We start from the raw sequence: 18,897 nt of genomic DNA, 5'->3' as shown, positions 1-18,897 counted from the left end.
CTGGACATATTTGCTCTGGGAATCATCTTGCTTTGGCTTTTGGCCTGTTCTTGCTTGTGGTGCCCCTGGATCCCTCTCCTTAAAATGCATCTCTCCCTCCTCGGAGAGTTTTTTTTGCTGCATGGAAAGAGTTAAAAGTAGAGGACAAAATACATGTGCGGCATTGTGGTTCCCTTGGCAATGGAGTGCCTCGGAGATCACGGGATAGCTTTTTGCTCCCGGTATATAATCCCTGACTTTTCTGGAATTTAGGCAAAACCAGCAAGGATCAGGCCAACTGCCTTTATCCTATTACTCCTGATGATTTAATGAGGGATTATTACTAATTTTACTGGAAAGGAGATTCTGCAGGCCACATTTTTCTTTCATGTACTCATGCCAACAGCCAGCAAAAGGCAAATAAAAGTGCCAAGCCGTGGCATTGAGACTTTATCCCGGTCCAACAGTGCCCTTCCTTTTTCTCTCTTGATGCCCCTCTCCGTGACACGTATTTTCCCAGCCTAAGGTGACAGAGAGGAAAATCTTTCTGGAAAAAGTTGACTGAAACTCCAAACCAACATCTCATATTGTTTATGTTGTTCATGAGAATTTTACAAAGCTGTTCTAGATAAGGAACAGCCTCTGGTTTCTACAGAGCATCCACATGGTACAAGAGTCTCCGGGGAGGCTGCTTCCTTAGGGTAGAAATTTTCTCATTTTCTGGTTCATAACCATCTAGATCTAAATTTGACCAATTAAAATACTCAGCTGTGCAATAGGGAATACAGTATTCATATTTCCATTAACATATGCTCCAAACTTGTTTTGAAAATTGCATCTATTGGATGTTCAGTCTGCTGGAGGAAGCAATAATTATTTAGTTGAAAGTGCCTTGGCGAGCTGGGCATGTGATGGTGCCAGCCCGTAATCCCAAAATTCTGGGAGGCTGATGCAGGAGGGTTGCAAGTTTGAGCCCAGTCTGGGCAACTTAACGACTTAGCAAGACCCTGTCTTGAAATACAAAATTAAAATGGTGTGAAAGTCCTGAGTGCAGTCACCATCGCACACACACATGCATCACACACACACGACACCCACACACATCCCACACACGCATGCACACATACAACTTGCCAAAACCTCCGTGATTTAAAGGCTTCTGTGCTTCACCTCTGTGCACCAGCCACGTTCTTCTTTTAGCTCCTTGAGTGAGTCAAACGCCTTTCTGCCTCAGAGTGTCACATTTTGAGGCTTCTAAGAATTCTTTTTCCTTTGGTTTTTACCTGGATGGCTGAGTTTGCTCTAGTTCTTAGGGTCTTGTGTGGGAGGGATAAATGGATGGGTGGATGGGTGGGTGAGTGGATGGAGGGACAGATGGATGGATGGATGGATGGATGGATGGATGGATGGATGGACGGATGGCTAGAGTCTGGGAGAACCTATTGGAAAAGACCCTAGAAAGAATGTCAAATCTTAGGAATGTGCAGATGTGGGGTTTCTTGAGAAAAGGTATAACCTAGGAAACAAAGATCCAAATTATAATCCAGAGGATTAGCCACGGCGCAGGCCCAGCTGAGAGTGTTCTCATGTGGAATAAAGAGCAAAGGAAATCAGTGGCAGCAGGCGATGATCACGAAGTAGACAGCAGCAGCCTCAGATGCAGCTCATGCCGTCGGGCAAGTACGTGGGTTGGGCTGAAACCAAAGTGTGAGGGCTCAGAGGTCTTACTTTGCATAACCCTGGGGACCAGTTTACATTAGTAATGAGAAAGAGAGTGTGAGCCTGAAGCATGAACCTTGATAGCTACACGAACAGAGCCAACCTGTCCATCTCTGTGAGCCTCAGTGGCCTCACCTGCAAAATGGGGACATCCAAACAGGATGCGTGTCTAGCTGCATAGCAGGACAGAGCATCACACGTGTGAAGGTGCATGTCACACTTCTTCCAAGTCCTTCCACTTGCTTCTCCCACAAAGTTCTACTCAGAAATGAGTTCTGCCTGTTCTCTGTGTATCTCTCAATGCTCGTTTATAGTTGTATGGCAGTTCGATATTTCTCCCTGTTACGGTTCATGTCTAGATGTCCCCAAAAGCCTCATGCAGCCACGGGGTGTGGGTTTCTCAGAGGCGGCTGAATCCAGAGTTTGTGATGATTCCTGGTCCAGTGCTGGGATGAAGGGATGAAGGGTGTGAGTGCTCCACCAACCCTAGGGTGGGCAGCCTGTATGTGATGTTAGGCACAGAAAGAGGCTTGTCCCTTCTCCCTCTACAAACTGTGAGCTAAGAAACCTTTCCCCCTTTAACTTTAGGTGTTGGGTAGAAAAGCACCTAAGATACTCACTTAGCATGGGTATCCTCCATCAACTGCAAAGTTCTTGAAACACCTTACTCACCACGATGGTTGGATGCCCTGGAAGCACATGGGTTGAGCTGAGGAGCAGAAACGCCAGGCCTCGGGGGTCCAATGCAGGACCAAGAGCCATAGGACCGTAAATCACCCTCGAGGCTCCACGGGCCCCTCCACAGAGGTCACTGCTTGGAAGCACTCTCCTCTTCCATTCTTGTGGCTCATGCAGAAGAGATGCTTGATAAAAACTGAATGAATGGGTGAATGAATGAATGTGCCTTTGGTTAGAGGTAATAAAGAGAAAGAAATCTAACTTTCTCTCCTAGACTTTGGACGCCTCTGCCAACAGCTAAATCTCTTCCAGGGAGGGCAGATGGCAGCCTGCACAATGAACAATTTAATCTTTAGAAAATGGAACAACTTTGCCAGCAAACTCCATTTTTCTCTAGGAACACATTGTCAATAACATGTGCTCTCAAATATGTGGCGAAATTGATGACTGGGCCCTGATTTATGGAAACAACAACAAATTAAATGATTACCTTTCTCTTCCCTAGCTCGGGGTCTTTCAGATCGGTCGTGAATTTTTTTCCCCCTGAGCTCTAATAATAGACGAGGTCTAATTAAAATGCCTCATTGTGGGATCGTGTGTGTGGAGTGAAAAAGGAAAGCAAAACGTCCAAAGTATCTTAATTTAAAATCAGGATGGGAAAAGCCACCCGTGTGATAATGAAGATTAACTTAGGCTGTGCCTCCTCCTGTAAAAGCATGCATTGAGGGAATCCTTCATGCAAACAGTTTGTGGCCGCTCATTTAGTCCTTCGGATGAAGTTTCTTGCTTGTGTAAAGACTTTAGGCTTTGAATTTCAGTGAAAGTAGACCAGAATGGAGTTGGGGTGCCCAGAGAAACGAAATTCTCTGCACAGTGACCATGCTGGACATGTGGGAAAATTCCACAGAACTATAGTCTACATCAGAAGGAGGCCCTGGCCTAAAAGGTCCTGGAATCTCTCTTTCTGGAATGGAGGTCTTGAACTATCACTTGCATCAGGAACTTTTGAGCCTCATAGCTCTTCTCTCCCAAAAGACCAACTCTTAAACATGCATATGAAAACATGCAAAAATTTGCTTAGACGGCCATCTCCTCCCTCTGCCGTAACTCTAGTGACAACCGAAACTCAGAATCTCAGGGTTCACCAAGCTGCCCGGGAAGAGCACGATTCGGAACTGCTGCTGGGTGTGGTGACTCCCACCTGGAACCCCAGGGCTCGGGAGGCTGCAGCAAGGGCCCGCTAACATGTCTGCAGAAGCCTTCCATCCTAGCATGGCACCCTGAGCCCTCTCCGTCTCCTTCCCTGATGTATCAACAGTACCCAGGAGCCGGAAGGCAGCGGGGTCTTGCTAATTTTGTTGGAAGAATTGGTTACATGTTTGCTGCCAGGAGCCAAACAAAATGGCTAGCCACGATTTTGCCACCTTCCCGGGCTTCATCAGGCCTCTGGTATCATTATTACTCTTGTCATTGGTATATATATTTAGAATAAAGATTTTAATAGCAGTTGAATAGTTTTCAATAAGTCTTATACAGAGCCCAGCGTAGAAAAAGAAAGGAAAACATTCTAGTTATTCTTGAAATGAGGAGAGGAAGTCCCCTAAAAGATATTCTCAGGCTCGTTTCTTCTGGAAGTTTCCACACCTGCCCTCTGAGAGAGTCTTTCGAGGTCCTTCTTCTGGTCTAAAACAAATATCTGAGACACCCCTCTGTAGGCACTCCAAGGCGTCTGAGGAGCTGTGCTCCCCTCAGATGTCAGTTAAAGAACAAAGGAGTCTTTGGACTCCAAAGCACCGTCCAGGGGAGTTCCTTCCCAAACACCTTGTCCAAAATTAAATCCCGAAAAGAGCCATGGTCCGCATCAGCCACCGAGCTGCTTCAAGCCTGGGGTAGGGCCCGGTTCCTTTGTTTTCAGGTATATCTGCCTTCTGCCCTCGAGGGTCAGGCAGGAGTGCTGAGAGACTGGACTCTGCTTTCCAGAATGGGGAGGGCCCTGGGCACAGGTCCGGTGTGGGCCTCTGTCCCCTCTTCCCTCCCGTGTTAGTCAGCACCGGCTGCTATACCAGACCCACAGACTGGCGCAGTAAAACAGGAGACGCGGATTTCCTCGCAGTGCTGGGGCCGGAGGCCGTGATCACTGCACCAGCAGAGCTCGCAGCTTGGCCTCCCTCGGCTGCGCCCCTGCCACCTCGGCCACTGCATTTGCCGGGGCACGTGCACCCCTGGTGTCTCCCCAGGCGTCTGAACTTTCTCTTCATACTAAGGCACCATCAGGCAGGGGTAAGCCTCGCCCCAGCCTCACTTTAACCTGACCACATCTCTAAGGGCTGTCGCCAAGTAGGTGTAACACAACTCGGCCTGCAACACTGGCATCCACCTTGTCAACAAAGGCCTGTCCGTCAACTGATTTGCCATCATGGATGCCTCTCAGGGCCACGGCCCTGTCCTGCCTCCACCTCAGGAAGAGCAGCTTGTGGCTCTGAGAGCCCTGCATGGAAACATGGATTTCTGTCATGTGCTTCATTTATAGCTTTCTTGGAAAGACGGAAAGATTTCTAGATGATCTTATGTGAGGTGTTTAAAATACATATCATCGCCGCTCGACAGCTGATTTGGGGGTGGAAGCAAGTCTTGAATTACTTCAAGAAAGAAAGGGTGGCTTGGTGCTTGCTTGGCAAACAGATCAAACCCAGAGCGTAGGCCTGAAGGCACCTGTTGGAGGCAGCGTAGCCCAGGGGTGCAAGAGCCACAAGCAGAAGAGGGCTCAAATCCAGGTGCCACCTCTTGGAGACGTGGGGACCCCAACACGTCGCACTCCCAGACGTGGCCCTGCTCACCGTTCCGCGCAAGGTTTCACTCTGGGTGCCACTCTGCCCGGGAAAGCCCGGCCCACAGCCAGGTGAAAGGCAAGTCCTCCAAACTAATAATGACCACTGCTATTACTGAAGCCCAAACAAGTAAACAGAACCCTGCAGGTCGTGAACAACAAGCCCATCTGACAGGAGCTTGTGAGTAAGCTTTGCTGCCTTGATAAACACTGCTTGGTTTGGTGTTTAACTTGTGTGCTCTGTGATGAAATCTGTGGGACATAGGAAGGCAGGCTTGGGTGAGGACAGAGGGAAAAAGCCAGAGAGAGAAGAATGTTCTAGAATGCACCAGCGATGTGTTCCTCCATGTCTGTGAAAGAAGGAACTAATGATTAGGATCAATCAATCCACAATAAGAGCCATCGCTGTCAGTCTTGAAGCAGGTTGCTCTGTCTTTAGGAGTGACTAAAATCCCGGTGGCCAGGCCACATCCTGGAGAAACAAAGGCAGAACCTTTGGGAGGGTTCCGCCCAAAGGAGGACTGACCAGATGGCCATGGTGGCACCATGGGGGACAGAACCAGGCTGCAGATGGCGGAGGCCTGTGAGTCTCAGCACACCTAGGACCACGGTGCCAGCCGCTGGGTAAGGGCGGAGTGGGAGTTTCCCGGGTAGCATTGTGGGAAGCGGTGGGAGTGGAAACACCAGTGGGGTGGCTCAAAAGGACCTGAAGAGGTTTGGTTCAAAACACAGATAAATGTGTTTTTTAAAACATCTTCTTCTTAGAGCATTTTGGGTTCCTGGTGATTGGCTTTGGGAAACACTAGTAGCCTTGATGAAGCTAGATTTTCGGTCCCAACAAATCTCACCCAGCTACGTAGGTACAGGGGACCATTTAACCTGGCAAACCTGTGGCTCTTCCTTCCTAAACAGGAAGCGATAACTCAGCTTCTGCCCCCGTCTGGGGGGGATTGGTCGTGACACCTAACAATCACAGTCATGAAGGGAGACGGTTATCACTAAGAAGCCATGGCTTGGGAGATAAAGGAACCCAGCTCAGTCCCTGGCTCTGCCACTTCCCAGGCGTGTGATCTTGGCCCTGTTACCTGAATCTCTGTCCCAACATTTGCTGGCCTCTAGAAAAACAGGGTTCAGAAGAGCTGCTATGGGGGGTTGTTGTAAGAATTAACCAAAACTCAGGCCACGAGTGGACATCCAGCAAATGGGTGCAGTCATTAAGGGATGGCAGACTCTTCTTGGAGAGCAGGAATCTTTGACCAAACTCTCTCAGCTTGTGCTCCAACACAGCCACCCCCTTCGCTCACAGCCGGCCAAGCGTGGCCCTGTTTCTTTTTCACGCGTGCGGACCACGCCGCCACCCTTCCTAAACGCCCACAGCTCACCCTGTAGGCAGCGGTGGCGTCACCTGGCTGTGTCCATACCATGAGTCTCCTTGTGGTGAGTTAGTCACCATAAATAACCTCCAGTCCGCGCTGCACTTAGAGAAGAGGGGTTCTGCTGTGAATCACGTCGCTGGCGGTTGGACTTCAAGCTGTCCACGTTGTTTATGGTGGTGTTTGCCAGCATGTAGACCTCTTTCAAACAATTTAAGTGCTTCCTCGGAGTATATGAATCTGGCTCACTAAAAATGGCTATCAGGAAATTGATTGTTTTCTCTCTGCTATGACCAGGCACCCAAAGCAACCATTCTTGAGTCTGGTTGAGTATTAATATATAATTGTGCTCGACAGGAAATTAAAATTAACACTGAAGCCACCAGGACATCTCCTCTTTCCATTGTCAGGATGTTGTCCTGATCTTTGACACCCTTTTAATTTGTCTTTTGAAAAGGTGACAGTGGCTGGGCAGGTTTTCAATCCTTATTATTTTTCATTATATAATTTTACTGAGCCATACAACTTTGGAAGCTCCCAGTTAGCTCCACTGACCACAATAAAAACTGACTCTGAAGTCAGAAAGGCCCGAGCCCACAGCTGACTGCCCTATTTGCGACCTTCTGATCTCCATTAAATTGCTTAGTCAATCTGTGCCTCTGTTTTCTCATCAATAAATCGGGGCACCAGTACCTACCTCCAGGCAAAATTGTAAAGTTCAGAGCTCAGAATGGGCACTTAACACAGTGGTAGGCATTATGATTGCCTTTGCTTTCCTCTTTTAATATCCGCATCAAATGTTTTGAAATGCTATTTTATCCTTCTTATAATAAACAACAAAAAAAATTTCTTAGGTTCACATTTGAATTGACAACTGATTTCTTTTCAACATTTGTTTCATGCGGAGACTAAAGAGCCTCTCTCCTACTTAGTCCTTTAAATTTCCAGAAAAAAGACTAATGGAGACCTGATGTCTATCTATTCCTAACGTAAGCAGAATTATTTTTGCATGTATTTTAAACTTTATTCTACATCTCGTGCTACAGGACTTCTGAACCCTGTGCCAATGCAGTAAAATTATTAAAGAAATAAAAGTAATTAAATAAACCTGCATTTTATTGAGCACCTACTGTATACCAGGCAGGGTTTGTGAAAGGCACTGTTACATCTTGATATGACCATTGTGGAATTTGGGGTCAGAAAAGATAGGGTCCCCCCACCAGGGTCACATGGCAAGTGAATAATATGTGAAGTCGGCAGCCCCCGGAGCCACGCACTTACTCTGGTCAGGCCCGCGGCTTGGAGCTTTTTTTTTTTTTTTTTTTGTCTTTTTCATTTTTATCGGTACCAGGGATCGAACTCACAACCGCCTGCTTGCAAGGCAGGTGCTTATGCTGCTGAGCTAAATCCCCATAGGGGTTTGGAGCTTTCTAAGGTGACCACTCTGAGCCTGACACCTTCCCTAAGGAAAACCCGTGCCAGGGCTTCAACCTGTCCCACATCCTTGCTGTCTGATGGAAATTTCTCGTACAGCCTCTGTGACACGTGGAATGCCATAGACAGTGAGGGGCAGGCATGACAGAACCAAATATTTAAAACTAAAGGGGAAAAAAACCCTATTCCTTTCTGTCAAACAATAAATAAATAAAACCATTTCTTCCTGCAAAAAAAGAGTGCTTTACTTAACACTGGGCTCCATCTCTTTTTCATAATTATTCAATCCAAGCTTTGCCAAAGCACACTGAGCTTTCAGGGTAACAAGCTCGCGGGGCTGCGGAGGGGGCGATGGCAGGGAACAGTCTTCCTTACCTTTGTTTGGATTGAGGTATTTTGATTATAATTGGGGATAACCTTTCGGCAGCCATCGGGAGTCACCAAGAGATGCTCACAGGGCAGAGGCTCTGGCCCCCTTTCACTTGTGTCTCTAAACCCCCTCGGTGGCCTGCTCCAAAGGAAAGGATTCCCGCTGCGTTGAAATCTTAAGCACAGTGAGGACCCAAATGACACCGAGTCACAGCGACCTCATACACCGTCTCTGTTGTTGGTCTCCACCAGGTCACCCAGCTTCTGCAGGTTTCCTTGGTGGCCAAAGGTCTCGAGCCATGTCAGGAGTTGCCCATCAAGTAGGCGCAAATTAGCTTATTTGGAAACATATTTCCAATCTTCCCACTCCATGAGACACTCCAAATCGGTGACGCGAGGTGGAGGTCAGCTCCAAAGACGTTTGCTTTGGCGCTGATAAGAAAAGCCCACGGAGACATTCACCCCAGACTTCAAAGCTGCAGGCCGATGTTGTCTGGTTTGTGTCTCATAGCATCTATCAGGAGTTTAGGAAGCACGGGTGATTTATTACAAGCCAAGCTCTAAGAGGAAGTTCAAAAGTTGAGATTTTCCAGGGTGTCGATTACAACCAGCACGCCATCTCTATTAAGTATTCCAGGAGAAGACTTTCAAGATGAGTAATAGTCTTCCAGGGTCTGGTGAAGCGCCCCTTGACAAAGAATGTGTGGTCTCATGGGTCCAATCCAACCCGGTAAAAATAAAATTAGTTCTGCGGCTGACAGTAAAAACTCGGAACTCAAGGGAATGTATGTCCCAATTGAATATGGGGATATTAGTTCTACTTTGTGTCGCCTTGGGTAAGTCACCGCAGTTAAGCGAGTATTCCCCTCCATCATCCTGGCTATCTTACTGGATCATCTTAATGATGACTGGAGACAGGGTACGTACGGTGAATCTAAAATTAACAGTCACAACCAGATACTTATACATATACGACTCTTAAAATTTTTATATTGACTCCAAACTTTTTGATGTTTTATAGAGAAAAAAAAGTTTCTCTTGCCATTCAGGAACTCAGCTACTTTGTTCTTTCTGATTTATGCTGTGCCCTCCCTTCCTTCCCTTTCCAAGAGTAGCTCATCTCTGCTTTCAGCAGTAGGGGAAAAAAGCCACCTGGAAGAAAGGAATTAAGCAAAGGCATCAGATAACACTTTACAATATTATCCACCTCCCCGCCTGAGCTGTGCCTGGCACGTCAAAGGCATCAGTGCACTTAAGCAATTATTTTATCTACTCTTTAAGAATTGAAATTTGTCCAGCAAAGTTCTTCACACAGAGATTTCTCTTAGGAGAAATTAAATGAAGCGCTAATGATGAAATCTAGCAACGTAAGTAAGACAGTTTGAATTTTCAAATTGTAAATCAATTTGAAAAATATTAACTGCAGGTTTCTCCCAGGATTACATTAAAAAAAAAAAAATCCCAGGTCTCCATTTCTACGGTACTGCTTGTCACAGTCTCTTTTAATGATAATATCCTCTATAGTTCCACCATTTACATTTCACTTGTTTTTTTTTCATTTTCAACCAGATAGCTATAGGAATCAGGCATCCTCATCTCATGGCTTCATCTCCTTGGGAACAAGTCACTGAAATACCCTCTTTATCTTTAGGGTACTAATATTTATCTGATATATTCTGCATGCATGTGCTCTGAAAAAGCATAAATCGCTTTACGATGGCAGCTAAGTCATTCTTAAGAGGTCAAAGTACCAAGCAGATGGCAAAGCTTCTTGGTGTCTGTGGGTGACCAGCGGTGACAAATTTTTCTAGTCTCTTCCCTCTGAGTGCCCTAAGTTGTATCTTTGATAAAATTACAGAAGTAGAGTTTCTGCTTATAGTATTGTGTGTGGGGTTTTTTAGAAATAAACACTTTAAATTTTTCTCTCCTTGTAGGAAGAGACAGACTTCCAATGATTATCTTTAAGGCCTCCTTGGCTCAACCAATATTTACCAAGTACCTGCTAGGTGATGCATCTTGGGTCTTGTGCTACGGTCAAAATGCATGTAGCTTCTGCTTTCCTGGGGGTCACATGCCAGTGTAGAGGGCAGGTGCTAAATAGAAAATTATACCTGTGAGAGGTGATGAAAACACACAGCGACGGTTAAAACTGTTTTGATTACAGTGAGAGATACATTGACAATAATTTACCCTCAAAACACACTCATCCCACCATTCTGCCACCTCCTGAAGCAGTTCTGAAGTCCTCTTTTGTGAGCGTCTTTACCAGGACCAGTCAAAGGTACGGTGGATGCTGCTGGTCATTCCCGTTCAGCAGAAAGGCGAGCTCACGAAGACATCGTGATGCGTCCCCAGACCAACTGTGGCACTGCTGGCCCTTCCCCAAAGTCAAAATGACCGTACAAGGGGAATGCTTTCATCAGTTCAGGATGCCAAGATACCCACAATGACACAACTAAAAACCCTCACGAAAGAGGACTCCTGAACTGCTTCAGAAAGTGGCAAGAACACAGGATTTGTGTGTTTGCAGCAAGAGGGCATGTTTCGAGGGAATGCGTCTGTTAGTACAGTAAATAGTTTTAATTTGAACACTGGTCCTATTTTTTGATCACATAGAGTCTGACAAGGTACTACTTACAGTGTAGCTAAGTCCCGTAAGAACAGCATGAAAAGCTGAGATATACTTTAACAAAAGAATTTGTACACAGCCAGTGGACTTCTCACCAGAAGTGACCGGAAGCAAAGACCTCAAGGACAAGAAGAGAGAGAAGCACGTTCCAGGCAGGAGGGAAGCCCCTGCAGGACGCACCTAGGGCTGCTGCAGGAGCTCGAGGTGGCCAGGGGTCCAGAGCCACACCGGCCAGGAGAAGAGGGGCCCAGGTGAAGCTAGCGAGGCGGCATGGCCAGAACAGGCAGGAGACTTTAGAAAAGCAGTGTTTTTGTGTGGATTTGATTTCCACAGTGTAGCAAAGGAACAAGAAGCTACCACTCTGATCCAACCCAGGCTTTTATAAACACACTGTGTCTGCCGTATGGAAACACGGCAAGGGCAGAGCGGACAGGAGGCCAACAAGGGCGTCCTGCGGGAAGACACAGATGGCCTTGACCTGGAGCACTGGGGTGCAGACGGAGGACCAATTTCATAACTGATCACAAAGACACACAGAGAGTAAAGCTGGGGTACGCACAGGAATGGGGACACCTGGCTCTCATGCTGGTGCGGCGGATATTGAGGTTCCCTCTCCTGCTCTGAGGGAGGCTGGGCGGGAGGATAAGGAATGGGGACTCTCGGCTCCTGGTGTTTGAAGAAGTCACCTGGAGGCAGCTGTGATAGAGTCACACAGAGACGCCAAGGAGACAGTGGCGTACAGATTTGTGCACACGGAGGATCATTCAAGATGTGGATCTGACGCAGTGCCCGGCAAGCCTCCCTGCCCTTCACAGGCCAGTGCTGACACTGCAGGGCCAGTTTTATAACTTCTCTTTCATTCTCCAGGAAACCAAATCCATATATCACAGGCCCAGCCTGCATGCATACCTCCGAAAAGAAAATCATCTAACATTAGGACCTTACCATAAGAAAGAACGGGAAAGCATTGGGAGGCAAAGGCTTCGCACTGGAGCGTGCCCAGGACAGGCTCTGGGTCAGCAGCACTGGGGCGGCTCTGCATCTCCAGCAAGGCCAGGCCATGCCAGGGCTGTGATGTGTGGCCCATGCTAAGCATAGCATGGTCATAGAAGTCACAGCGAGGTGACCAGGAACAGGGCTTGTGGGTACAGCTGCCACGAACTGCCAGTCACAAACGTGGGTCCATGCAGGTGTGCAGATCAGGTGTCCAAGCCTCATGCACAGCAGCGCCAACTGTGGCTCCATTTCCTCCATTACAGCAGGGATATTCCAGTGCTGTCCCAAATGAGGCCACAGGCAGCTCCTCTTGGTCAGAGAGCTTTATTTCTGGAAAACTTTACATAAATATCTGGGTTGATATGAAAGATGGAGTCAGGTTCTGGGCTCAAATAATTATAGACAGGTTTTGAACCAGGGGCACTTCTCTTTCACCCCATTTAGCAATATTGAAAAACATTCTAGGTTGTTACAAGTCACAGTACAAGGGATGATACTAGGGGAATCTCATGGGTAGAAGACAGGGATGCTGTTAAAATCCTACAGTGCTCACCTCAGCCTCCCACAGCTCAAAATATGAGCCGATAAGTACAAGAAGCCCTGACCTACCAACAGGGGTTCAGAAGGGTGCCGGAAGCCAGGTGTGATGGTAATCCCAATACTCAGAAGGCGGAGATAAGATACAAGGGCAGGAAGGTGGTGTTAGGGTCCCCTGGTTGCTTGATTTCCTACCTTCTGCCCACCACCAGTGGTTTCTCCTCCGCCACACCACCCTGTCTTGGAGCCAGCCAATTATGGACTGAAATTTCTACAAACTGTAAGCCAAATAAACCTTTCTGCCCTTTAACTTTGGATGTCAGATATTTTTGTCTCAGCAACGAAAAAGGTAATTAAGACAGAACTTTATATCTACATAGGGTCATTGCTATACCTGACCAGGTGGCTCCAGAGAATGGCTTGTGGGAAGAGTTACAAAAGGTTCAGAGATGCTGGCTGAAAAAGCAGAGCTGGAACACCTTAAGTGGTACTTGATGGGAGAGTCTGATTAGAGCTGGAAGACCAGAAATGCTGCTGGAGAAGACCAAACTTGGGAGGTTTCTGCTGGGAAGAAGGACTGCATTGGCTGCTGGAATCCAGATGATGCATGTTCTGCCTTGGCAGAAAGTTTGTCTGCATTTTGCCCATGTCCAGAGACTTTGCCTGAGACTGAGATTAAGGGCAGCAGGTTAATTAATCTGGGAGAAGAAATTTCAAGGCAACCTCATGTTGAGGCAGTAGCTTGGCTACTGTTGGGAACTTTTAGTCAGACTTACATTGAGAATCAAGAACAAACAGCCCAACAGGATGATTTAAAATATTGTGAGTTTGACCTAAAAGGAAGCTCTAGTAAAGCTCCAGTCCAGTAATTCTGTGGACTTCAGAGATAAAGCTGAGATCTTTATTGCTGATAAAGAACAGCAGAATAGAAAAGATGGGCTAAGGGCATCATAAGAAGCAGCAGGACTCCAGCCTTTGCAGCCTCAGAGTTACACAAGTGATACACTTTGTTTTGAGAAGAAAGCCACAGGGCACCATATTCCAGAATGATGGCAGACCAAAAATTTGTTCCTTGGAATTTGGTTCATGGAAGGCACTTGACCCAAGAGAGAAGGAAGCCGGGCTACTGCTCCAGTTGGCAGCAGGCCTTGGCATCATCCACATGGTGCTGGATTTAGGTGCATGCAGAATGCAAGAGTTGTGGGGTCAAGAAGGCTTCAACACAGATTTAAGAAGACTTAGGAGGCCAGGCAGTGTGCCCTGAGAGGGTAGTGTGCGGAGCTGTGAGTGTGAAGCCAAAGGTGCAGTGGAGACCCTAGAAGTTTGGAAAATCTCAGAACGTGGTTTGTCCAAGGAAAGCTGCAAGGAGGGAGCAGAGCCAGCCTAAGGAGAAGGCATGGGAGACTCAACCACTGGGAGTGCCATAGGGTGGAGCCACCCCTGCACTCTGGAGTTCACAGCTTGCCACAGATTGCTGGGGAGGCTGGAAATGGAGCTGTGGGATTTAATGTTTGCTTGTGGGATCTCGGCCTTGCTTTGTTTCTATTCCTTGCTATCCATATTTGTAACTTTGGAATAGAAATGTTTACCTAGTGCCACTGAATGTTGGAAGTGTTGAACTTTTTTTTCATTTGTACACGGACTTGTAGCTAAGTTTTGCCTCGTATGTTGGAGGAGACTTGGGAATTGGACTTTTCAACAATGCTGAAACTGTTAGGACTTTGGCAACTCTTAATGATGTCTTTTGCATAAAGATGTGCATAAGTCCTTGGGGGGCCAGGGGTAGAATGTTATGGCTTATGTCTAGATGTCCCCCAAAGCCTCATGCAGTTATAGGCGGGGCTTTCTCAGAGGTGGCGCTGAACTGAATCACGTGTGACACTGGGATTGAATCATGGTGCAATGCTAGGATTAAGGACACTAGGGTTAATGTGAGTGCCACAGCCCTAAGTGTGTATCTGGGTGTTTTGTCTCATAAATAAGAAAAACTGACTAAGCCAGAGTGCAATATGGCACAGTGCAAAGTGCCTCACATTCACAGCCCCGGCCATTAAATGCCAGTGGTTCCCACCATAGCGATCCTGACCCGTGTGGGATCACCAAAGTTTGGGCAAACAGAAAAGAGGACAGGCAGGAGCGAGCAAGAGCAAGGGGAAGCAAGACCAGAGTGACTCACCAGAGGGTTAAGAAGGCTGGCACGGCCGAACTCAAGTGTATATAATTCTGTGCATCTCTTGGGACCTCTAATTATCACAAAATTTATTACATCGTTTCTCCTGACTCTCCCTCAGAAACTCCACTTAATGACCATGGCCAGTGACTTTTTAGATATATAATTAAAATTTCTATTTATTCCTGTTTTTGCTCTGCACTGGTAGATCAGCTTGCTAGATGAAAACCCACTTTCACCAGCAAAGCTTGGCCTCAGCCGCCACTCGGGGTCTCCCAACACTGTCCACTCATTTTTGCTTCATCCAGGCTGAAAGGGAGGAGAACAGTGGCTCCATTACTTCCACTCCTCTTGCTTTCTAGTTTTGTTTTTCTGCCAAGGTCTCAGATTAACACCTAGAGAAAAAGAGAACGAGATCCCAGTGTCTTAGCTACTTTTCTCTTTGCTGAGACAAAATACCTGACCCACAACATTAAAGGGGGAAAGCTTTATTTTGACTCACAGTTTATAGAGGTTTTAGTGCAGAGTCTGCTGACTCCAGGCAGGGTAGCCCTGCAGAGAAGAAACAGTCCACGGCAGACCAGGCAGGAGGCAGCAGGCAGCAAGCCTGCCTTTCCTCTCTTCCTTTATATGTCATCCAGACGACAACCGTAGGGATGGGTGCCACCCACACCCAGGGTAGGCTCCTGTTATTCACTCTCAGAACTATGCCCGACCCATTTAGCTTTCACACGCTCTGATCGCAGCATCACACACCCATGATCCAGCAGCCCCCAGAAAAACCCATCCATGAGCATGTGAGGCTTGGACAGACATTTAGACACAAGCCACACCTCCCAGCTGCTCAGGGTTAAAGCAGGAGGATCACAACTTCACGGCTGGCCTGGGCAACTTAGCCAGACCCTGTTTTAAAACCCTGGGCATGCAGATAAGTGGTAAGCATTTGCTTAGCATGTATCACATCCTGGGTTTCATCTCCAGTAACAACAACAACAGCAACAACAACACAAAAAAAGCAGTCTATTTCCCCAGACGGGCTTCGAATGAAATCCTTCTCTTTGCCAGGAGCACTAACCTTCCAAATCTGTCATTACCTCCCCCACTTGTCGTAGGATAGAGGAACTAATCAAGGAGAAATAACCTAACAGCTGAGTCACCACACACAGGGATTCTGGGAGAAGCCTCTAAATCATTACCAGTGCTGATGTTCGACACCCTGAGATCTGAACCATCACAGGCAGCAGATGTGGTACCCACAGAGACCAGAACATCAGACAGCATCCTCCGTGTGCCAGCTGGAGGATGTAAACCTCTTTGTCCCTTGCAGCGGACACCAGGCAAAGCCAAGGTCGGCACAGAGTAAACCTCGGGAGCCTTGCACCCTGAGGCCCCAAAAGCCAGAAAACCACAAGAAAGTAACAAAATCATAGACAGAGATCTTAAGAGCCTGAACAGTCTCCTTTGTTTTTGCACAAGAATCCATCACAAAGCTATTTTCCAGAAAGCAATGTTCAAGTACATTTGCCAGTGCTTTATAGAGAGGAAAACTTAGCAGATGGATCCGATGAGCACCATGTTCAGGGGCGACCCTCCCAGGTCAGCGTGGTTGGGTGTCACCAAAGGACTTCTCAGAGTCCAGTGTGCTACTGTGGATCGTGGATCTGTGATAGAACTTTCTTCACTCCATCTCCCCTTCCCCAGGACAAAGTTTGCCCTAAGACAAATCCAGCCATAGAAGCTGGGCGTCCATCAGGCAGGCCTGGAGCTTCAAGGCAGAGATCAGGTTCCGAAGGACTGCGGCCTCCATGGTGCAGCCGGGGATCAGGAGCCAGGACCCCGGTGCACCTGCACCCCTCGAGGCTTGAGCATGGGCAGGCCGGAATCAGGAGCCATCTCTGCCTCTCACTGGCTGGTGGCCTGCAACAAGTCACCAAACTGTTTGAGCCTGCCTTCTCCGACAGTGCCCAGGGTGCTCAGCTCCTGACGGGCACTACCTGCCCCTCTGTGTTTTTATTTTGAGACAGTTCTTGCTAAGTTACTAAGCTGCCCAGGCCAGGCTGGCCGCTCTCTTGAGATCCTCCTGCCTCAATCTCTCCAGTAGAAACATTTGCAAGCATGTGTAATAGTAAGGGAAACAAATCAGATACTCAGCTTAAATATCACACGGTTTCTGTTATATGAAAAAAACAAAATATTAATAAAGAACAAAATCAACATAGCTAATAGACCTTTTTTAAATGAGAAAGTGATAAAGGATGGAGACAGGAGGGAGGGGAGGGAAACGGGTTAAAAGAATCTAGGTATGTTATGTACATGCACCAACTTCACACCACAAATGCAACACTAGGTTCTGCTAACGCATACTAATTTAAAAAAAAAAAAAACTGAAAAAAAAAAAAAATAAGGGAAACTGGCCCCAGTAGCACATATTTATGATCCCAGTTACTGGGGAGGCTGAGTCAGGAGGGTGCCAACTGCATAGCCAGCCTAGATAATTTAATAAGACCCCCATCTCAGAATAAAATAAAAAGAAGTAAAGATATATGATATAATTTCCTTCTCCTCCTTGTCCCCCTCCGCAGAACAAACTTTGCCCTAACTTAGCCATGAAAGGCTGGTTTGATCCCAAATACTTAAGGAAAAAGAAAAAAGAGAACCACAAGTCATGCACATACCTATAATGTACCTAGAATTCAGTATATAATAATTCAGGTATATAATAATACTGATTGCTAGTATTAGTCATATATTTTTTAAAATGTCTATTCTGATCGCTTTGTGTATAATTTCTCTACACTCATCAAATGTATGATTTTTGTTTTTCTACTAGAAATTTGTAAACTTCTTTCCCAAAAAGATTAGTTATATTTAGATCCAACGTGGTTTCTCTCACTAACATGAACACTACCACTGTGTAACAAGATGTAAACAAGGAACTCCACTCGGATCAAGCTGATGGAAACCCAACACTCACGCAGTAATTCAACAGCAAGATTTTAGCAGGGAAGGATCGCCACGCTAGTTTTTAAATAGCACAAAAGTATTCATGTCTTTTGATTCAGGAACTCCAGATTTGAAAACTCTGAGAACATCCTACGTATTAAAAAGTTTTAAATATGAAGATACTCATCACGGTGTTATGTATTATTAAATAAAATTAGAATAAAATGAAATATTTGTAAGAATGGTTTAGCAGACTAGGATCGTGTGTGTTTAGCAGACTATGATTGCGCTATTGTTTAGATGTTTTCCACTGAAAAACACAACCAAGTCATCGTATGATACACCACAGCCACCAACATGCACAACTATATATTCTTAACAAAAACAGAAGAGAAAAAAAGGACTAGAAAGGGGTACAGCAGCTACGAGTAGGATGTCTAGACGGAAAGCCAAAGATTAAATTTTATTTTTCAAGATGCTTTATAATTGAAAAAACCATACTCCTTTTGCGTGTGTAGGTATGTTTTGTGGTGGTGGTGGTGATACCGGGGATTGAACCTGCCACCCTTACCGGGTTTGGGGGCTCCTATCTCACTCTGGAGCTGGTGCCCAGGTTCTTCTCATCTCAAGCGAAGAGTCGGATGAAGTGAGCAGAAAGGCAGTGGCAAAGTTTATTTGAAGATTGTACTAGGGGAGAGGGAAGAGCCAGCTGTGCAGAGCGAGCCTGGGCCCTTAAAGTAAGGGAGGAAAAAGCAAGACCGAAGGGTGCGCTGCAGGACACAAGGGAGGCTGCCGGCAGGAAACCACGCGGTCAACTTCTCGGCGTCCGCGTGTCCCCCGCTGACCCAATCGCCAGGAAAGCCAGGACGTCTACATACGGGTCCTGCGGGGCGGTGCTAAGAGCCCAGCCTCTGTGACGTCAGGGCCAGGCGTCCTATTGAAAACCAGCTCGAGTTCTCGCGAGAAGTACATACTGCTGGGGGCGGGGAGCGTTGGGACTTGTTCCACCATGGGTCTGAGATCTTATAATTTTTTTGGCCACTCCCTGATCTCCTGTCTCAAATCCCGGGTCTTAACACTAAACTACATCCCCTTCCCACTTTTTTTTTTTTTTTTTTTTTTTTTTGGTTTTGGTTTTTGGTCTTAAAACAGGATCTCCCTGCGTGGTTCAAACTGACCTTGAACTCCAGCTCACAGGGTGACCCCCTTTTGTTACAAGTACTGGGATTACAACCATGCGTCC

At 46.7% G+C, this 18,897-nt stretch overlaps 1 protein-coding gene and 1 long non-coding RNA gene across 3 annotated transcripts in view; one reads left to right on the top strand and one right to left on the bottom strand.

The window, feature by feature from the left end:
- The window catches only part of Tshz2 (teashirt zinc finger homeobox 2), a 416,873-nt gene that overhangs the window by 389,308 nt on the left and 8,668 nt on the right, over positions 1 to 18,897 (top strand). The window lies entirely within an intron of this gene.
- LOC134475959 (uncharacterized) lies at positions 7,553 to 12,337 on the bottom strand. The gene is made up of 3 exons (XR_010047306.1): positions 11,954 to 12,337; positions 10,379 to 10,490; positions 7,553 to 9,531 (listed from the first exon to the last, which is right to left on the bottom strand). It is a non-coding gene; the product is annotated as an uncharacterized LOC134475959 (long non-coding RNA).

Source organism: Cavia porcellus, unplaced genomic scaffold (genome assembly GCF_034190915.1).
Source record: "Cavia porcellus strain 051 isolate PalLab524CR breed Dunkin Hartley unplaced genomic scaffold, mCavPor4.1 scaffold_5, whole genome shotgun sequence".
NCBI classification, from domain to species: domain Eukaryota; kingdom Metazoa; phylum Chordata; class Mammalia; order Rodentia; family Caviidae; genus Cavia; species Cavia porcellus.
Note: the sequence above shows the minus strand (reverse complement) of the source record. Positions and strands in the feature narration are given on the sequence as shown.